At 41.3% G+C, this 19,253-nt stretch overlaps 1 protein-coding gene across 1 annotated transcript in view; it reads right to left on the bottom strand.

Annotated features, from left to right (window-relative positions):
* Positions 1-5,509, bottom strand: part of GNG13 (G protein subunit gamma 13) — a 29,201-nt gene extending 23,692 nt beyond the window's left edge. The window contains exon 1 of the mRNA XM_027863254.1: positions 5,380-5,509. The gene's annotated coding sequence lies outside the window, so the exon portion shown is untranslated. The remainder of the gene's footprint in view (positions 1-5,379) is intronic.
* Positions 5,510-19,253: the final 13,744 nt, after the last annotated feature.

Genomic DNA, 19,253 nt, shown 5'->3' with positions numbered 1-19,253 from the left:
TTTTTGGAGGCAATTGGGGTCAAGTGATTTGCCCAGGGTCACATAGCTAATAAGTATCTGAGGCCAGATTTGAACTCAGGTCCTCCTGACTCCAGGGCCATTGCTCTATTCACTGTGCCACCCAGCTTTTTTTTCAAACAAATAGTCTAGGCTCATCTCTCCTATCTAGTATTTGTGAAGTTAATTTTTTTAACCTAAATGTGTTAAATTTCAACTTATTAGTCTCTTAAGATCTTTTTGAATTCTGATTTTGTTATACAACATGTTAGCAATATCTCCTAGCTTTAGCTTTAGGTCACCTGTAAATTTAATAAACATGTCATCTTTGCTTTTAATGAAGTCACAAATAAATACCAGAAACCTACTTTCCAGTTGCCATTGAACCATTAGTGACCCTTCTTGGGTCTGGCCATTCAGCCAACTGGCTGTCTCCCTTCAGTTGTACTTTTCTAGAACCCACATCTCTTCCTCTTGTGCACTAGAATAGTATGAGAACCTTTGTCAAGGGCTTTGCTAGAGATCAAGGCAAATATATCTATGGCAGCTCCCTATGGCAGCCTAGTAACCCCCATCAAAAAAAGGAAACTGGGTTAGTCTTACGATCTGCCCTTGATGAAACCATAATTAAAACTGCTACTTATGCAGTGCTTTAAGATTTATAAAGTATTTTACATATACCACCTCTTTTGAACCTCATTCATGACGTTCCTCTGATCAACACTTCCTTCACTAGATGGCTGATAATACATTCTAGAATTTTACTAGGAGTGGCAGTCGTTTACTTCCTTCTAACACAAATACTCCACTCTCTTCCTTTTTTTTGGAAAATTGGGACATCTGCCTTTGTCCAGGCTCATAGCACCTTTCCCATTCTCCATAGTCTTTCTTGGATTACTGACCTTGGTTCCACAGTGTCACATGCCTTGGGAATGTAGTTCATCCGGGCCTGGTCACCTGAATTCACTAACAACTGCTAAGTGCTCTTTGCTACTCCTAGTAGTATATCCCCATTTATTCTGGGTTTCAACTTCATAAACCAAAACACACCTATGTTGGTGACTATTCCCTTACATTCATTATCTCTTCCTAGGCTTTTTGAAGTCAGGGACTGTTTTGTTTTGTATCCCACAGTCCTTGGCACACAGTAAGTGATTAATCAGTGGTTTTTCATTCATGTATTCATTCATTTGGTCACCTTCAATTCCAACACTAGGATGTTAAAAGTCTACAGTCCTTTGACCTGCACTATTCTTCACCAGGTCCTGGGGTAAGGGCTCACTCCCCACTGCTTCGAGGGGTACGTTGTTGCTGTTGTTTCCCTTTTGTTCTCGAAGAGGACCAAGAATCATCAGGAAGGTGATTCACTTAGTGAATTGAATTTAAGTGAGGGAGGGCTATATAAAGTCACCAGCCTCACTTTCTCCTCCGGAGTCATCTGGGTCCAGTGGCAAGATACAGATCGGGAAGATCTGAGATGGCCCTGGATGCAGTGGGAGACCTTGGCCTTTTTAAGCAAAGGTCTTTCTGAGTTCTCATTCTGACATTTCTAGGGGTATGAATAAATAAGTGAAAAGGCATTTATTAAGTATATGCTATGTTCCAGGCACTGTGCTAGGTGCTGGGGATATAAATACAAGAAAGCAAGACAGTGTCTGTCCTCAGGAAACTTATATTCTAACAGGGGAAAACAACTTGGAAAGAGCAATTCTTTATAAGTCTTTCTTCTTCATCTATACCTCCTCACGATTCAGTCATATCATTCTTATTAAAGCCTCACCTTTGAGAAGAAGAGTATTACAGGGTAAAAAACATAAACAAAAACAAACAAATAAAAAAGTGGCAAACCACTAGACACAGAGTCTGGAGATCTGAGTCACTCTGATGCTTATTAGCTTGTGTTCTTGGGAAAGTCATGAACAACTATGAGCTTCAGTTTCTTCATTTGTTTCTTCATATTTTCCAATTAATTTTAATCTCATCAATGCAGATACTACCACTGATGCATATTTCAACTCATTCATGCCTGCCCATCCTGGCAGTGTTTGTCCATGTTCATGCAAATAAATCTTCCATAGGGGTCAGACTAACATGCTAGGGGACACCTCCTAGTTCTCTTAGTGTTTTGAATGTATTGGGCTAGAGGAAAGTGTGATCCTGGTCTGGTTCTGTCTGGCAATTCAGATCAACCAATTAGGCCCACCTATGATATGCGCCATCCAGGACCAGAGGATACTGGCATCCTCCAAACTCTTTGCACCTCTCTCAGGCTTTCAAAACAGCTGCCTGCCATTCAAGCCTTGGTTTGCCCATTTGTGAGAAGTATCAATATTCTCGCCTAGTCTATGGATTGGGTCTACACTATTCAATCAAATCTCATGTCTTGGGCCCCCATTCTATTTAGGAAAACTCTGCTTCATTCCCCAACTTCCAGAAATTCATTCAAGGTCACCTCTAAGCCTTAATTAAAAGGGTAGCAATAAGCCAAAGCAGATTGGTGTTGGTGTTAGTATGGATAGGAGCTAGAAAAGATCTTAGCACTTATTTGAGTATTCTTAACCAGAGCTCCATGAATGTGGGTTTTATATATATATGTACATGTATATATATATAAACTATTTCACATAATTATTTTCTTTTATAATCCTATGTATTTTATTTTATATATTTAAAAGTATTATTCTGAAAAGGGATCTATCAGTTTCACCATTTGTCATTCTCAAAACAAAACAAAAATCTCTTCTTCCTGTTTTTGTTAGCCAAGAATGTTAGATCAGGGGATTCATGACGTAAAAAAGATAAAAATCTAGTCCAACCCTTTTATTTTATAGGTAATGAAACTGAGGCCCAGGGAGGTTAAGTAACTTGCCCAAGGTCACACAGGTAATAAACGTCAGAGGTGGAATTGATACCAAGGTCCTCTATCTCCAGAGTCAATATTTTTTTAAATCAATTAATTAATTTATTTTTAGTTTTCAACATTCATTTTTATAAGATTTTGAGTTCTAAAGTTTCCCTCTCCCTCCCCTCCCACCTCTCCAAGATGGTATGCAATCTGATACAGGCTATACATGTACAATCATATTAAACCTATTTCCACATTACTCATGTTGTGAAAGAAGAATCAGAACAAAAGGGAAAAACCACAAAAAAGAAAAAACAAAACAAAAAGAAAAAAAAAAAGAAAATAGTATGCTTCAGTCCGCATTCAGACTCCATAGTCCTTTCTCTCGAAGTGGATAGAATTTTCTATCACGAATCTTTTGGAACTGTCTTAGATCATTACATTGCTGAGAAGAGAAGAGCTAAGTCTATCAAAGCTGGTCATTGCACAATGTTGCTATTACTATGTACAATGTTCTCCTGGTTCTGCTCACTTCACTCAGCATCAGGCCATATGAGTCTTTCCAGGTTTTTCTGAAGTCTGCCTGCTCATCATTTCTTACAGCACAATAGCATTCCATTACATTCATATACCACAACTTGTTCAGCCATTCCCCAATTAATGGGCATCCTCTCAATTTCCAATTCTTTGCCACCACAAAAAGAGTTGCTATAAATATTTTTGTATGTGTGGGTCCTTTTCCCTTTGTTAGGATCTCTTTAGAATACAGACCTAGTAGTGGCATTTCTGGATCAAAAGGGATGCATGTTTTTATAGCCCTTTGGGCATAATTCCAAATTGCTCTCCAGAATCAGTTTATTCCACCAACAATGCATTAGTGTTCCAATTTTCCCACATCTTCTAAAACATTTATCATTTTCCTGTTTTGTCACATTAGCCAATCTGATAGGTGTGATGTGGTACCTCAGAGTTGTAGTTTTAATTTGTGTTTCTTTAATCAATACTGATTTAGAGCACTTTTTCATATGACTATAGATACCTTTAATTTTTTACTCTGAAAACTGCCTGTTCATATCCTTTAACCATTGATCAATTGGGGAATGACTTGTATTCTTATAAATTTGATTCAGTTGTCTATATATTTTAGAAATGAGGCCTTTATAAAAATTGTTTCCCGGCTTTCTGCTTTCCTTCTAATCTTGGTTACATTGGCTTTGTTTGAACAAAAACTTTTAAAATTTAATGTAATCAAAATTATCCATTTTGCATTTCATAATGTTCTCTATCTCTTGTTTGGTCATAAATTCATCCCTTTTGCATAGATCTGACAGGTAAACTATTCTTTACCCTCCTAATTTGCTTATAGTATCACCCTTTATGTCTAAATCTTGTACCCATTTTGACCTTATCTTGGTATACCATGCAGAGTTAGTACTCTTTCCACTGCATCAAGGTTGATATCTATGCATTCAATACATAACCATCTTATTGGGGCATCAGCTCCCCTAGCAGCAGGAAGGACAAAATCCCATAAGTTAAGACACTTTTGCTCTTGGCCAGGAGGGCTTTTAATTGAAGTCCTTCCTAATCCTCCCTGGAGCCCCTTGTCAATGAGGCCTGTAGAAGACAGATGTTCTGCCTCTCTCTTCCAAAGTAGCATGAGTGGTGTGTACATGTGGTAATTACCAGCAGCTCTCAGACCACCGAGTCCACTTCTCATAGGGCTACCAGGTACATAATTGCCTTGTCTCTTAAATACCAGTTGAGTCTGAAGGGGTTTTCCACCTTATGAAGTAGGCCCCCTGGCTTACTTACAGTGCCACTTCAGGATTATAATAGTAATATTTGGCTTCAGTAGTTACTAGTCTTACTATTCTCTTTCTAGACTACACCAGGCTCCTACCAGCCTAGAAGATGATCATGGTTTGCATGTTCTCTGTGTCTCTCTGTCTCCCCATGGTTTATGCTGTCTCTCTCTCTCCCTCTGTCTCTCCATCTCTGCCTCTGTCTCTTTCTCTCTCCCCTTCATAGGAATACAGTGATCTCTTTCCTCAGCCCATTGTCTCTGCTCAACTCAACATGTACCGATATAATGTCTCGGAGATCTTTAAAGGGGATAAATCTCTTCCCAAATCTCACTCTGGACTGTTGTCATTAAATCATGCCAGTAAGCCCACTTTTCTTATGTTTGATCAAACAAACAGAGCATCAGAATTGAAAGGGCGATAGTCAAAATAATTGAGTGTGGGCACTGGCCACTTTTAGCTGGCATTCAGGAGAGACAGAATAGGCTTCTCTCCCCTAACTCTTTCTCCCCATGCTGGGCAGAAAAGGGGCTTGGGAAGAGATTGTCCAGTAGTCCATCGGGGATAGAAACTTTAACTAAGTCCCCTTTAATAAGCAAAGGGAGGGGGGAGGGGGTGTGGGGGGGAGGAGCAAAAGCTCCCACTGGCGGTGCCATCAGCTCTCATTGGCAGCTTTCCCATTGGTTCACAGCAGAAAGGGGGTAGGATTGTTTCTCACATCAAAGCACCAACCTGTAAGAGTCCCGGTGGACAGGAGCCCCTGGTGGGGGTGGGGTGGAAGGCGTGCCAAGGCTGCTCCTCTAACACCCCAACTCAGCACTGTGATTCTGCCCAGCTCAGCAAAATGGCTCTTCTCTGTTTCTGTGGTGTGCCCCTTCTCCCAGGCTTCTCAATGCCAAGTTCTTAAGTCACTGTAGCAGTAACCTCTGGGTGAAAGTCTCTTCTGTGACAACTCTCACTAATTGTCAGACCAGGGGGCCACTCAGAGAAGAAAGGGGAAAAAAAAAAAAAAACAAACTTCAGGATGGCAATAAAAAAAAAAAAGCGCAAACAGGGCAATTTTGTATATAGAAATTTTAAATATAAAACTTAATATCCACTTAAAATTATGTGTAAGAGAGTTCGTGATTTCATAGGTAATCCTCTTTTTTGCTCTTTATATACTGAAAGGTTCATGTTTGTTGATGCTTGTTACATCCATATTAAAAAAGAAAAAAAAATTAAATGCCCTCTCCTGAGGCGTGGGCACATTGTGGTCTGATTCAGCATGGGAAGTCCCCACAGCCATGATATCATGGGTCTCAGAAGCATTAAAACACTATCCCCCCACAGGGTAGTTGTGAGAAAAACGCTTTGTGATCGTTCAAGCCTTAGCTGTGATTTTTCTTGCCTTTTCGGTCCATTTGGTTTTTTCCTTTGGTGTGTTCATGTTTAAAAGCCCTGGGCCTGCTGTTGCTTTTTTCTGTTCGGTACCACATGGTGTTTCGTAACATGGGCTACTCGTCTCCAAGGCCTGTTTTGCATACACACACCATGTGGCGGCTGAGTTTAGACACTCAGCTGCATGTTTAAATAGAAACCTCCGCAGCTCTATTTGAACACACGGAGCAGCTCCCACTGGCTATCTCTGGGCACCCACTTCCCTTTCCCTCCTGTCACAGTCACCCATGGGGACACCCTGGGAATAGGACAGGTAGGCCTGTACTGCACAGTGCAGGGTATATTAGGATGCCTCCAAGGTTCTGTTCTAAGCAGATGCGGTTATAGCTGGGGCAGAACACCTCTCTTCAGAGGCAAGGGAAGGAAGCAGCATTGTCAGACCTCTGGAGTCATCAGTCTTTCAAGGTTGTTCCTTAGACTCTGGTCACTGTGTAAAGTCTTCTTGTCGCTTGAATCTCCTGACTTTGCTCTGCGTCAGTTGCTACAAGTCTTCCTAAGTTTTTCTGAATTCCTCCTGTGACGTCTTGCAGTGCAATAGTATTCCACTGTGAACATTATTCTGGTACGTGTTGCCAGACGCCGTAGATGTATCATTAGGTTTTGTGGAACTGCTTTTTTCTTTTTCTTTTTTTTAACGTAGGAAGACTTGCTGGGCAAGAGATGAGGAGAAAGGTATATTCAGAAATGAAGGATGCAAAAAACAAAAGGTCACAATTTAAAAAAAAAAAGGTGGGTGGGGAAATGTTCAGCCATTCCCTGGTTGATAGCCACTTAACTTTGTTTCCAGGTTTGTTTTGTTTTGTTTTTGTTTTTGCTCCCACAACAAGGGGCAACACTTTCTGAAATCTATCTGTGCCCAGGGGACCCAACCACAGATGGGGAAGACTATCGGACCTGGCATCAGCAGACCTGGATTCAGGGGTGTCCTGAAGCCGGGTTACATTTTCTCTGGTTCTCAAGAGAGGCAATTGTTAAATTTTCAGAGTGAACATTTGCACCCTCAAAATAGGCAAATACTACAAATCAGGGCTTGATTTATTATTTTGTTAATCGTCTACTGCTGCTTGCTGTTTATCCTTTGTTCTCAAAGAGGTGGTAGCATGCTGCTGGCCTCAGGCACTTACTAGCTGTGTGACCCTGGGCAAGTCACTTAACCCTGTTTGCCTCAGTTTCCTCATCTGTAAAATGAGCTGGAGAAGGAAATGGCAAACCACTCCACTGTCTGTGTCAAAAAATGAAACCTAAATGGCGTCATGAAGATTTGGATATGAGGCAGCTAGGTGGCACAGTGGCTAGAGCACCAGCCTTGGAATCAGGATGACCTTAGTTCAAATCTGGCCTAGCTGTGTGGTCCTGGGCAAGTCACTTAACTCTGATTGCCTTACCAAAAAAAAAAAAAAAAAAAAGTTGGACAGGACTGAAAAGAAAGTAATGGAGAAAATCTTAATAATGCAGATTAAACTTCAAAGTGTGCTATGCATTCTTTTTTTATTTTTTTTTGAGAACCGGTTGTTAAACATTTACTAGCACACCTTTGCCTAGGTTGGAGTCCGGTTCTAGAAGCCATGTGACCTAAGCCACATGTGCTTTACTCTCTATCACTCCCAGTATGGCAATTCCCTCCTCACTAGAAGAATAGTTCCAACCTAGTTTTTGATGTGAGCTCTACCTGTCTCTGCAGCTCAGCCCAACCTGTCCCTGGGGGAGCCTTATCCCAGGAAAGCAGTGCAACGTGGTAGAAAGAGAACTGACTGGTTCAGGAGACAGGTGGTCTAGCATTTAAATTCAACTTGAACTAGCTCTATGACCTTGGGCAAGTTCCTTTCTCTGGGCCTCCACATCCCCATCTATACAATGGGGATAACAGCCTCTGACCTGTTTCCTCTCAGGGCTTCTGTGGGGCTCAGATGAGACACTGGATGGGAAAGTACTTTGTATGTAAATTTTTGTAAAGTGTTGTTCAATTGTGAGGGATTGTTGTCCTTGCTGGGCAAATGGAAGTAGGGCTTGGTGAGAACCACTGCATTGTAACAACATGGTGCAGGGTGTAAGGAGCACTGGATATGGCCTCAGAGGAGCTGGGTTCAAAACCTGACTGCCACTTACTACTTGTGTAAGTGACCTTGGGCAAGTCACTCACTTAATCTCGTCAGGCCTCAGTTTCCTCTTTTGGGTTGGAGCTGGGGAGACTGTTGTATTCTTTTCTCTCTCTTCCTATCCCATTCTGAGGTTAAAGTCTTGGCTCCTTGGATATTTATGTATGTATATATACATGCATCCTCCCGCTTCTCAATAGCTGCAAATTGCTTTGAGTCCCAGAGCCCCATGGACTTGTTAGTGATGCACATGGACTCCCGGCAGCCTAGGCATGGCCCCTAGACCCCAGGGCATGAAAAGGAAAAAGGAGACAAGCGACAGCCAAGATAGAAGGAGCACCGGGCCTGCCAGGTTTGATCCTCCTTAAAATGCTGGAAAATTCTCCCTTTAGTAAGATAGAGAGGGCTAACATTTGGCTGGGAAAATGAGTACTGCTGCTCCTGACGTTATTACTTCCATGCTTCTCAGACAGGTGATTTCACCGGCATGGTTACTCCCTCTGCCAAGGAAATCTGCCAGATTACCAGTCCTCTGCAGATCAGTAGCTGGTTGAACAAACTGTTGCAGCCAAAAAATTTCACGGCCTGGTGGCCAACCCTCTCTGATGATGAGCATTTCTGAACTCAGCTGGACTGCTCCTTAGAAGACAGACACAGGGGCAGCTAGGTGGCACAATGGATAGAGCACCAGCCCTGGAGTCAGGAGGACCTGAGTTCAAATCCAGTCTCAGACCAGATACTTGACACTTACTAGCTGTGTGACCCTGGGCAAGTCACTTAACCCCAATTGCCTTGCAAAAAAAAAAAAGAGGAAGATAGACACAGTGCATTGACCATACTCTATATGCTGATATTTGAAGTCACTTTATTCAGCTCAATAGAAGAGCCTGGGTACCACTGGCAAGGCCTTTGAGAATCCAACATCTTCACACCACAATGGGGGCATTATTAAATTATGAAATATAATTGGGGGACTCATCTTTGTGAGTTCAAATCCAGCTTCAGACACTAGCTGGGTATCTCTGGGCAAGTCATTTAAACCCAGTTTGCCTCAGTTTCCTCATCTGTAAAATGAGCTGGAGAAGGAAATGGCAAACCACTCCAGTACCTTTGTCTAGAAAACCCCAAATGGGGTCATGAAGAGTCAGACATGATTAAAAATGACAATGACTGAATAACAACAGCAATAATTGGGGAACTGGGTAAGGAGGATGCTGTTTCATGTAGAAAGAAAGCTGTCTCATAAACTCTGTCTTATAAAGTACCTCAAAGCTTATCTAGTCCAGAGAATTTTAACCTTTTTCTAGGTCAAGGATCCCTTTGGCAGCCGTGTGAAGCCCATGGATCCCTTCTCAGAATAATGTTTTGAAATGAGTAAAATAAAATACATAAGGTTTCAAAGAAACTAATTATGTTGGAATAAAAGGAATTTTGGGGGGGTAGGGTGGAGGAAAGGGGCAGCTAGATGGTACAGTGGATAGAGCACTCACTCACTGGGCTTGGAGTCAAGAAGACCTGAGTTCAAATTCAGCCTCAGACACTTACTAGCTGTGTGACCCTGGGCAAGTCATTTAACCCTGTTTGCCTCAGTTTCCTCATCTGTAAAATGAGCTGGAGAAGAAAATGCAAACCACTCCAGTATCTTTGCTAAGAAAACCCCAAATGGGGTCATGGTGAGTCAGACATGGCTGAAACAACTCAACAACAACAACAAAGGGGGGAAAATCCCCCAAAGTTTACAGACCTCAGTTAAGAACCCTCCATGTAATCTAACCCTCCACCTATTTCAAGAATGTCTCCAGCATCCTCTGGAGCTGGTTTTCTAACTTCTGCTCAGACACCTCCAGCAATAGGTCTTGGGTTCTGTCCCCTTGCCTTGGAGTAGCACAGGAACACTAGAACAGCAAGAGCCCCAGCCTGGAAAATAGCACACGCAATGCATGCACAATGATGAACAAATATTTGTGAGGTAACTAAGTGAACTCAGTTAATACACTGTACCAGGTGAATGACTTTACTAATGATTGTACCACTGTTTGAACATCAGTAAACAGCAAGCAGTTAGGGTGCTTAAGAGGGTGCCTTTGGTTGTTTTGTTATTTTTTTTCCATTTTATTTTTAATTTATGAAATAAAACAAGCATTTCCATAACATAAAAAAGATGATTGCACATGAAACTGCAGATCTATTATGTACAACTTATTATTCCTTTTAACTATATAATAAAGTTATTGTATCATGTACATTTCTTTTTTTTCCCTTTTTTTCCCCTCCTCCCCCTCCAGATGGCCACCATTAGATACAAATAGGGGTATGTGTGCGTGTGTGTGTATGTAAAATTATTCTATCCTACTTCCATTTGTCAGTTCTTTCTCTGGATGCAGATAGTGTTTTTCTTCAATGTGTCCTTTATAGTTAATTTGTGTATTTATAATAGTCAAAATAACTTACTCATTCAAAGTCATGTAAGAGGATAACTATTGCCTGTGGGCATAAGACTAACCTTAGGCTGTGGCCATCAGGGAGAATTATTTTATTTTTTAATTAGGCAGTTGGGGGTTAAGTGACTTGCCCAGGTTCACACAGCTAGTGTCAAGTACTGAACTCAGGTCCTCCTAACTTCAGGGTCAGTGCTCTATCCACTGCGCCACCTAGCTGCCCCAGGGAGAATTATTTTAGCAGCACAGAGAGGTTTGATTCAAGCCTTCTATGAGGGGGGGAAGGGTTCAGGTACAACTGGAAGGCTGCAGAGGGTAGTGGAAGGAGCCTGGGGCTTGGTATCAGAAAGCTCTGAGAGCGCCTCCTACCTCTAACACTTATATCACACTGAGTGAGTCTGGGCAAGCCATGTCACTCCTTCTAAGTTTCCACATCTATACAATGAGGATAAGAGTGCTGCCTCATTGGATTTGTTGTGAGGGGAGGATTGGGATTAGACTAATTTAATTAGAGTATGGAGAATTAATATGTTTATATCTTCTGTGGACCGGTCCAGCTAAGCTCAGAAATGCTCCTCATCAGAGAGTGTTGGCCACAACGACTTGGTAAACTAGCTACTGACCTGCAGGGGACTGGTCATCTGCTTTGACAGAGCGTACCCACAGCCAAGAAATCACCTGTCCGAGTGGTATGGAAATAAAAACAGCATTCATTTTCACAGCCAAATGCTAGCCTGTCCATCTTATTAAAGGGAGAATTTTCCAGCATTTTAGGAGATCAGATCTCCCAGGTGAGGAAACTCCCTCCACCAATGCAGTAGGCACCTTTTCTGTAACTTACAGTCTTAGAGAGTTTCCTAGAGGAGAGGTATCAAACAGCCAGCTCCAGGTCACCTGTAGCCCACAACTCTCCAGAGTATGGCCTGAACCAGATTAAAATGTAATTAGGAACTATTTAATCAAATAAATAAAAATACCATAAAACATAGATAATATTACATTTTAAAACTAAGCCAATATGTGGTCCTTGGAGATCCTTAAGTAGATATAGTGACTGACCCCTGTTTCTATTTGATTTCAGCACCACTGAACTAGAGAGAGCATTGAAATGTTAAGTGATTATGTGAGGGTCCCATAGACAGTATGTGTCAGAAACAGGACCTTTTTTTTTTGAGGCAATGGGGGTTAAGTGACTTGCCCAGGGTCACACAGCTAGTAAGTGTCTGAAGTCGGATTTGAACTCAGGTCCTCCTGATGCCGGAACTCTATAATCCAGGTCTTTCTTTATGTTGAAGTAGACTCTCTATTTACTATATCTTCTATATTATACCATATTGCCCTCTTTCTTCAGTGAGAAAATTTATTTGCAAATCTTAAGAGATAGGGACTGGACCTGTTATTTCATTTGTATGGGGAACTCTCAGGTGAGGAAATCCTCTCTACCAATGCAGGATAGCCACCTTCTCTGAGACTTCTACTCTTAGAGAGTTGCTTATAGGGTGAGAGGTTAAATGATTTGCCCAGTATGTCAGAGGCAGGATATGAACCCAGGTCTTCTGCTTGTAATCCCAGTGCCCTTCGTGCCCTCTTACATCGCTTTTCAGTTGTAAGGTTCTAGGCAAAATGGGGGCTTTTCCTGGCCACTGAAATTGCACTCCATAGAGAACTTGCCTGGATCACAGACTGGGTCTCCCTTCCTCTAATGCAGGTTGGGGGTTCATACCCCAGAGGCAGGCAAAGCCCAGGCTGGCGATGTTTTCTAAATAGCAGCACGTTTCCACGGAGGAGGTCAGAGAGGTTGACTTCAGAAAGGCAAGATTATGGAGCCGATGACATCAAATATAATCTCTCCCTAACAACAACCAGCAGGGATCGGAGGGGGTGGGGCGGGAGGAGGGTTAGCAGCAAAGTCACACTGAATCAGGGTTATTGGATTGTGCATCAAAAACAGACAAAAACAAATCCCACCATGAAATAAAATCTGAGCAGCCGTCCTCACTCCTCCCCGCACCTCAACCATAGCCTGGCCCGTACGGGGTCCCTGTCCCCAGAATGTTCTAGCAGCAGAATGAATTGTCTTTGGAGGTAATGACATCCCTCTGATCTCTACTGTCTGTTCCTGTGTTTCTCAAACTTAAAAAGTATTGATGACCTTCCAAAAAAAGCTTTTATTTAAGTGAGTTGTCTACCAATATTTACCGTATTAGACATTAAAATGTTCTATTCTTACTCTTCTTCTTCTTATTATTATGAAAATTGTTTTGACCTTGTGGACCCCCTCAAGTGGTCTCGCGGACCTTGCACCACATTTTGAGAAGCCCTGGTCTATTCTTTCCTGATAGCACTTATGACTTAGTCTGGACAATCTTTTGTGGAGGATACTGAGAAGTTAAAAAGGCAGCATGCTATCTATAGGAGATAAATAGAGAGCTGGTCTTCCAGCTAGGAAAACCTGAGCTCAAGTCCCACCCATGCCCCATATTAGCTGTGTGAACCTGGGGAAATCACTTAATGTCTCTCAACTCTAGGTAACTCTCTCAGAATACATGTTTGCAGAGAAGGGGACCATCACCATTGTTAGAAGGAACTCCCCAGACACGTGAAATCACAAGGTGAGTCCTTCTCCCCTGTCCTCTTAATGATAGCTGACATCCATATAACAAAGGGCTTTACAGACATCATCTCATTTAACTTTCCCATTGACCCTATGAGGCAACTGGGTGGTACAGTAGATGGAGTCAGGAAGACTGGAGTTCAAATTCAGCCTTGGACGCTTATTAGCTATGTGACCCTGGGTAAGTCATTTTATTTCCATTTGCCTCATTTTCTTCAGCTACAAAATGAACTGGAGAAGGAAATGGCAAACCACTTTAGCCTCTTTACCAAACAAACCCTAAATATGGTCATGAAGGGTCAGCCAGGAGTGAACTACCACAAAAACAACAACAATGACCCCATGTGGGTGGTACAACAGATATTTTCTCCATCTTATGGAAGAGAAAACTTGGAAGGAAGGAAAAAGCAAAAAGTGACTCGCCCATAAACAAATGGCTAGTAAATGCTAGAGGCAGGATTTGAACCCAGCTCTACCCTGACTCCAGGCCCAGGACTGTATCCACTCCACCTGTGGTATCAAACTCAAATAGAAACAGGGGCCACTAAACCATACGTAAGGATTCCTGCCACACATTGACTTAGTGTTAAAATATGATATTATCCATTTTGTTGTATTTTATTTATTTTTATTAAATATTTCCCAATTACATTTTAATCTGGTTTAGGTCACACTCAGGAGTATTTTTTTAAAATATTTTAAAAAATTAAAAATTTTTTTTTTTAACACACTCAGGAGTATTGCAGGCTGCAAGCAGCCAACAGCACTCGTGTTTGACGCCTCTCTGTACTACGCCATGTGGGATTCCTGTTCAGATATCAGTAGAACTAAACGGCCTGCGAGACCCCTTCCAACCCTGATCTTATGTATAGGAAGGAGGTGAACAGACCTATTAGAGATATTTTCATGGATCTTGTAGAGAGATTAGTTAACTAGAAGATAACGCAGCAGGGCCAGAGGAGGGTCCTACAAAGGCAGGGGTGCCAGGAGTGTACTTATCCATACCACCTCTCCCCCTTTTCTGATTTTATATAGCAGCTGTCTCAACTGTAAGAGAAGGGATAATGGTTAGACCCCAGGAAGAACTTCCAGAGTTATAATAATTTCTATACCTCTTTATACAATAATCACCATCATAATAATATTTTAAATATTTTAATTTACTTATCTAATTAATTTAATTCTTTAATAATTTTAATAACAATATGATAATTTAAAATAATTTCTATACCCCTTTACACAATAATAATCATTAAAATAATTAGTTTTTTTAAATATTTTATTTAATTATCTAATTAATTTAATTATTTAATAATTTTAATAATATAATTTTAGTAATAATTTCTATACCTCTTTACAAAATCTTTACAACTCTGGGAGGTTGATAGAATAAATATGAGTATTTCCATTTTGCAGATTAGGAAATTGAGGCCCCATGACATGAGATATCTAGCCCAAGCTTAAACAACTTGTAAGAGCTGGTATTCAAACTCACTTCTCCTGATTGTCAAAGTCCAACCCTTTTCCCACTACATCACTGCTTTTTGCCAGAGTGGGTTAACCCCCAAGGTCATGGCAGCTCTCCTGCTGGTGAGGTTTAAGGAAATGCTAAGGCAGAAGAAATGCTTTAAGAAAGGGATAGCCATCCTACACTCACCAGTGTTCCTCACCCCACATACCCAAATAATTACCAAATCTTGCTGATTCTACCGTCATCATCTCTCTCACACCTATCCCATCTCTTCACACCCTTTCAGTGATAGCTGGAAGGCAGACCTTTATGGAGGCAGGGGAACGGACTGATTGGCTTTTTGAAGGCATGGAATTAAGTTCTCCTGGAAGTGTCGGGGGGCATTTCCAGTTTAGCAACACAATGGATAGAACACTGGGTTGGGAATCAGGGGGACTCATCTTCCTGAGTTCAAATCTAGCCTCAGGTACTTACTAGCTGTATGATCCTGGGCAAGTCACTTAACACTGTTTGCCTCAGTTTTCTCATCTGTAAAATGAAGTGGAGAAGGAAATGGCGAACGACTCCAGTATCTTTGCCAAAAAAAAAAAACAAACCCCAAACCCAAATGGCATCATGAAGAGTTGGCCACAACTGAAATGACTAAACAACAAAAGAACTAGAAGGGCACCACTCTTTACGTCTTTGCTTTGGGCTCCTAGTCTCTGTTTCAAAGTGCCAGGTGACGCTTCCACTCTCTCTCTGCACAGCTCAGTACAATCAGCACCTACCTACCTGATTCCCAGATCCTCTTAGGATCAGCGTCCACCGTGGGCTGGGAATGGGGATTCAGGGGATGAACTGCCATAGGAAGGTCTCTCAGAGCAGGCCTGGCAGATGGCAGGGTTTCAGCATTATCCATGCCACCTGGCTTTATAGATTAAGGAATTACAAACTCCTGAAGTGGGGGGGGTGGACAATATAAATGATCAGGGGCCATCTGTTAATCTAGCAGTGGCACCGCTCTGGTCCAGTTATTTGGGGTCCAGTTACAAAAAAAGTAATTTCTAGTGCCTCAAACGGAAGCTACTGGTTAATGTGTGGTCCTCGCTCATAAAATCATTTGCTCAACACATTTTTTCCTTGAGCTCCTTTTATGAGGTTATCGTTGTTGGGGAGAAGATGAATGAGACAAAAGTCCCTGACCTTATCGTTCTCAGTCTAGCAAGAGAGCTCAGATGTGCCTTTATACAGCTGTAAGGTGAGGCAGAAGTACTTTAATAAAGGAACAGTTTCCCAGCTTCTGGGATAAGAACTCACTCTTTGACAAAAACTGCTGAGAAAACTGGAAAAGAGTATGGCAGAAACTAGGCATAGACCAAAATCTCACAGCATATACCAAAATAAAGTCAAAATGGATTCATGATTTAGATATAAAGGCTGATGCTGTAAGCAAATTGGGACAGCAAGGAGTAGTTTACCTGTCAGATTTATGGAGAACAGAAGAATTCATGACCAAACAAGAGATAGAGAACATTATGAAATGCAAAATGGATAATTTTGATTACATTAAATTAAAAAGTTTTTGCACAAAGAAAGATTAGGAGGGAAGCAGAAAACTGGAAAAGAATTTTTACAGCCAGTGTTTCTGATAAAGGCCTCATTTCTAAAATATATAGAGAATTAAGTCAAATTTATAAGAATACAAGTCATTCCCCAATTGATAAATGGTCAAAAGACATGAACAGGCAGTCCTCAGATGGAATAATTAAAGATATCTATAGTCATATGAAAAAATGCTCTAAATCACTATTGATGAAAGAAATGCAAATCAAAACAACTCTGAGGTACCACATCACACCTATCAGATTGGCCAACACGACAAAACAGGAAAATGATAAATATTGGAGAAGATGTGGGAAAATTGGAACACTAATGCATTGTTGGTGTTGTGAAATGATCCGACCATTTTGGAGAGCAATTTGGAGCTATGCCCAAAGGGCTATAATAATGTGCATACCCTTTGATCCAGCAATAGTACTTCTAGGGCTGTATCCCAAAGAGATCACAAAAATGGGAAAAGGACCCACGTGTACAAAAATATTTATAGAAGCTTTTTTTGTGGTGGCAAAAAATTGGAAATTGAGGGGATGCTGTAAGAAATGATGAGCAGGCAGACTTCAGAAATACCTGGAAAGACTTGTATAGACTGATGCTGAGTGAAGTGAGCAGAACCAGAAGAATGTTATGTATGGTAACAGCCACGTTGTGCGATGGCTAACTTTGATAGACTTAGCCTTTCTCAGCAATGCAAGGATCTAAGACATCTCCAAAAGTCTCATGATGGAAAATGCTATCCACACCCAGAGAAAGAACTATGGAGTTTGAATGCAGATTGAAGCATACTATTTGCTCTTTTTTTCCCTTCTGTTTATTTTTTTTCCTCTTTCTTGTGGTTCTTTCTATTGGTTCTAATTCCTCCTTACAACATGACTAATGTGAAAATATGTTTAATAGGAATGTATATGCAGAGCCTTTATCAGATTGCATGTCATCTTGGTAGGAAAGGGGAAAGTGTTTAATTTTGTAGGCCAGCACAAAAGAGTGGCTTCTCCTACATGAAACCATCGACCCAAGAGTCAACTCAACCAGTTTATCCTGGTGAAAGCCCCAATCAGTTACTGATATTTAGTCATACATCATTAATTCTCTCAACAAGGTGCCAACAGGTGTATACGTGTGCGTGTGTGTGTACATATAGAGATAGATAGCTAGATCTATCTATCCCTATCTCTGTATTTTCATATCCTCCATGGTGAGATATGTTCAAAAGTCTAGCACAAGGTTTAACACTGAGTAAACTCATCAAGCTAATTGTGTGTGTGGGGGGGGGGTACTCCCCTAATCATTTCCCTACATAACTACCTTATTAAAATGCAGGCCTTTCATTTTAGAGATGAGATAACTGAGACCCAGGAGGGGAGAAGTGATTTGTCCTAGGTTACACACCTTCATAAATGGCAGAATCAAGACCAAGGATTCCTCATTCTAATCTGCTGCTTCCAGGAAAACTCAGCAAAGGAGAAGGCAAAGTCTAGAAGGAGAAATCAACATCATAAGACCCTGTGGCCCATAGTAAAATGAACAAAGCCTGGACACTGAGCTTGTGACTCATTTAGAATTCTCTGATCCCATCACAATTCAAATCCCATTATGGGTGCATTTATGTGAGCAATCTCTTCTATTCTATAAATTTACCCCCTAGCAACCAATTCAGATTTAGTTGGCTTGCTCCTTGGTACCCTAGATAGAGTCTTGACTAGTTGTGGATCAAGATGAGACAAAGGCATTGTAGTATCTAGAGATGCTTGTTTGAAGGGCCAGTTCACATCTCAACTCTTCCAAAAACCCTTCCCTGCACTTCTTGTTTCAGTCATTTTCAGTCATGTCTGACTCTTTGTGACCCCATTTGGGGTTTTCTTGCCAAGAATACTGGAGTGGTTTGCCATTTCCTTCTCCATCTCACTTTATAGATGAGGAAATTGAGGCAAACAGGGTTAAGTGACTTGCCCAGGGTCACTTAGTAGGAAGAGGAGTCTTCCTGATTCCAGGCCCAGCATTCTATCCACTGTGCTTACCCTACCCCAAAATGACTAATCTCTAACTTCTTCTTCTTTTTTTTTTTTAAAGGCAATTGGGGTTAAGTACTTGCCCAGGGTCACTGAGGCCAGATTTGAGCTCAGGTCTTCCTGAGTCCAGGGCTGGTGCTCTATCCTCCCTTCTAACTTCTAAAGCATTTAGGCATATTTCTAATTGTACATGTTTAATCATCTCTCCTATATTGTAAACTGAGTGCAGGGACCACCTCGTTTGTCCCCAGTGCCTAACATAGTGTGTTACATATAATAAATTTATTGATTGAATCTCTCAATGCCCCTTGGCTCACACAGGTACAGAATAGACATGGGAAGTTGAGGCTAAGCCCAATAGTGTCACCATGACCCTGCCACCACGATTGCCCTCAAAACTCTGAGATGACTCACTACCATTAGAGGTGTAACAGACCTGTTAGGTCATTCTACACAAGAAGGCCAAGATAATATTATTCCTCAAGAATCCATTATTCCACTCTTTCATCTGTCATTCTAAATATCCCAAACCTCGAGTCTTTGCAAAGCCAGTGGCCGACATACTCAGGATCAGTGCTTTGGTGAGTATCTATCTCCCTTTTTTTTTCTGCTAGGCAGTGGAATTAAGTGACTTGCCCAGGGTCGCACAGCTAGTAAGTGTTATGTGTCTGAGGTCAAATTTGAACTCAGGTACTCCTGAATCCAGGGCTAGTGCTCTATCCACTACACTACCTAGCTGCTCTCTATCTCACTTTAATGGGGATGTGTCTCCTGGTTCCTCAATGTTTAATTTGGTGTTGCTACAGCATCATGCACTTCCTGACAGTTCTAGCTGTGGTTTATTTTAACTGTTCAATGCTGTGAGTCTGTGGCTGGGGTTGGATTTATTAATAAGAATATAATCACTTAAAATGGCAACAGCTCAACATTTGTGCATGA

The sequence above is a fragment of the Vombatus ursinus genome, unplaced genomic scaffold, assembly GCF_900497805.2.
Source record: "Vombatus ursinus unplaced genomic scaffold, bare-nosed wombat genome assembly UNPS02014770.1, whole genome shotgun sequence".
NCBI lineage: Eukaryota > Metazoa > Chordata > Mammalia > Diprotodontia > Vombatidae > Vombatus > Vombatus ursinus.
Note: the sequence above shows the minus strand (reverse complement) of the source record. Positions and strands in the feature narration are given on the sequence as shown.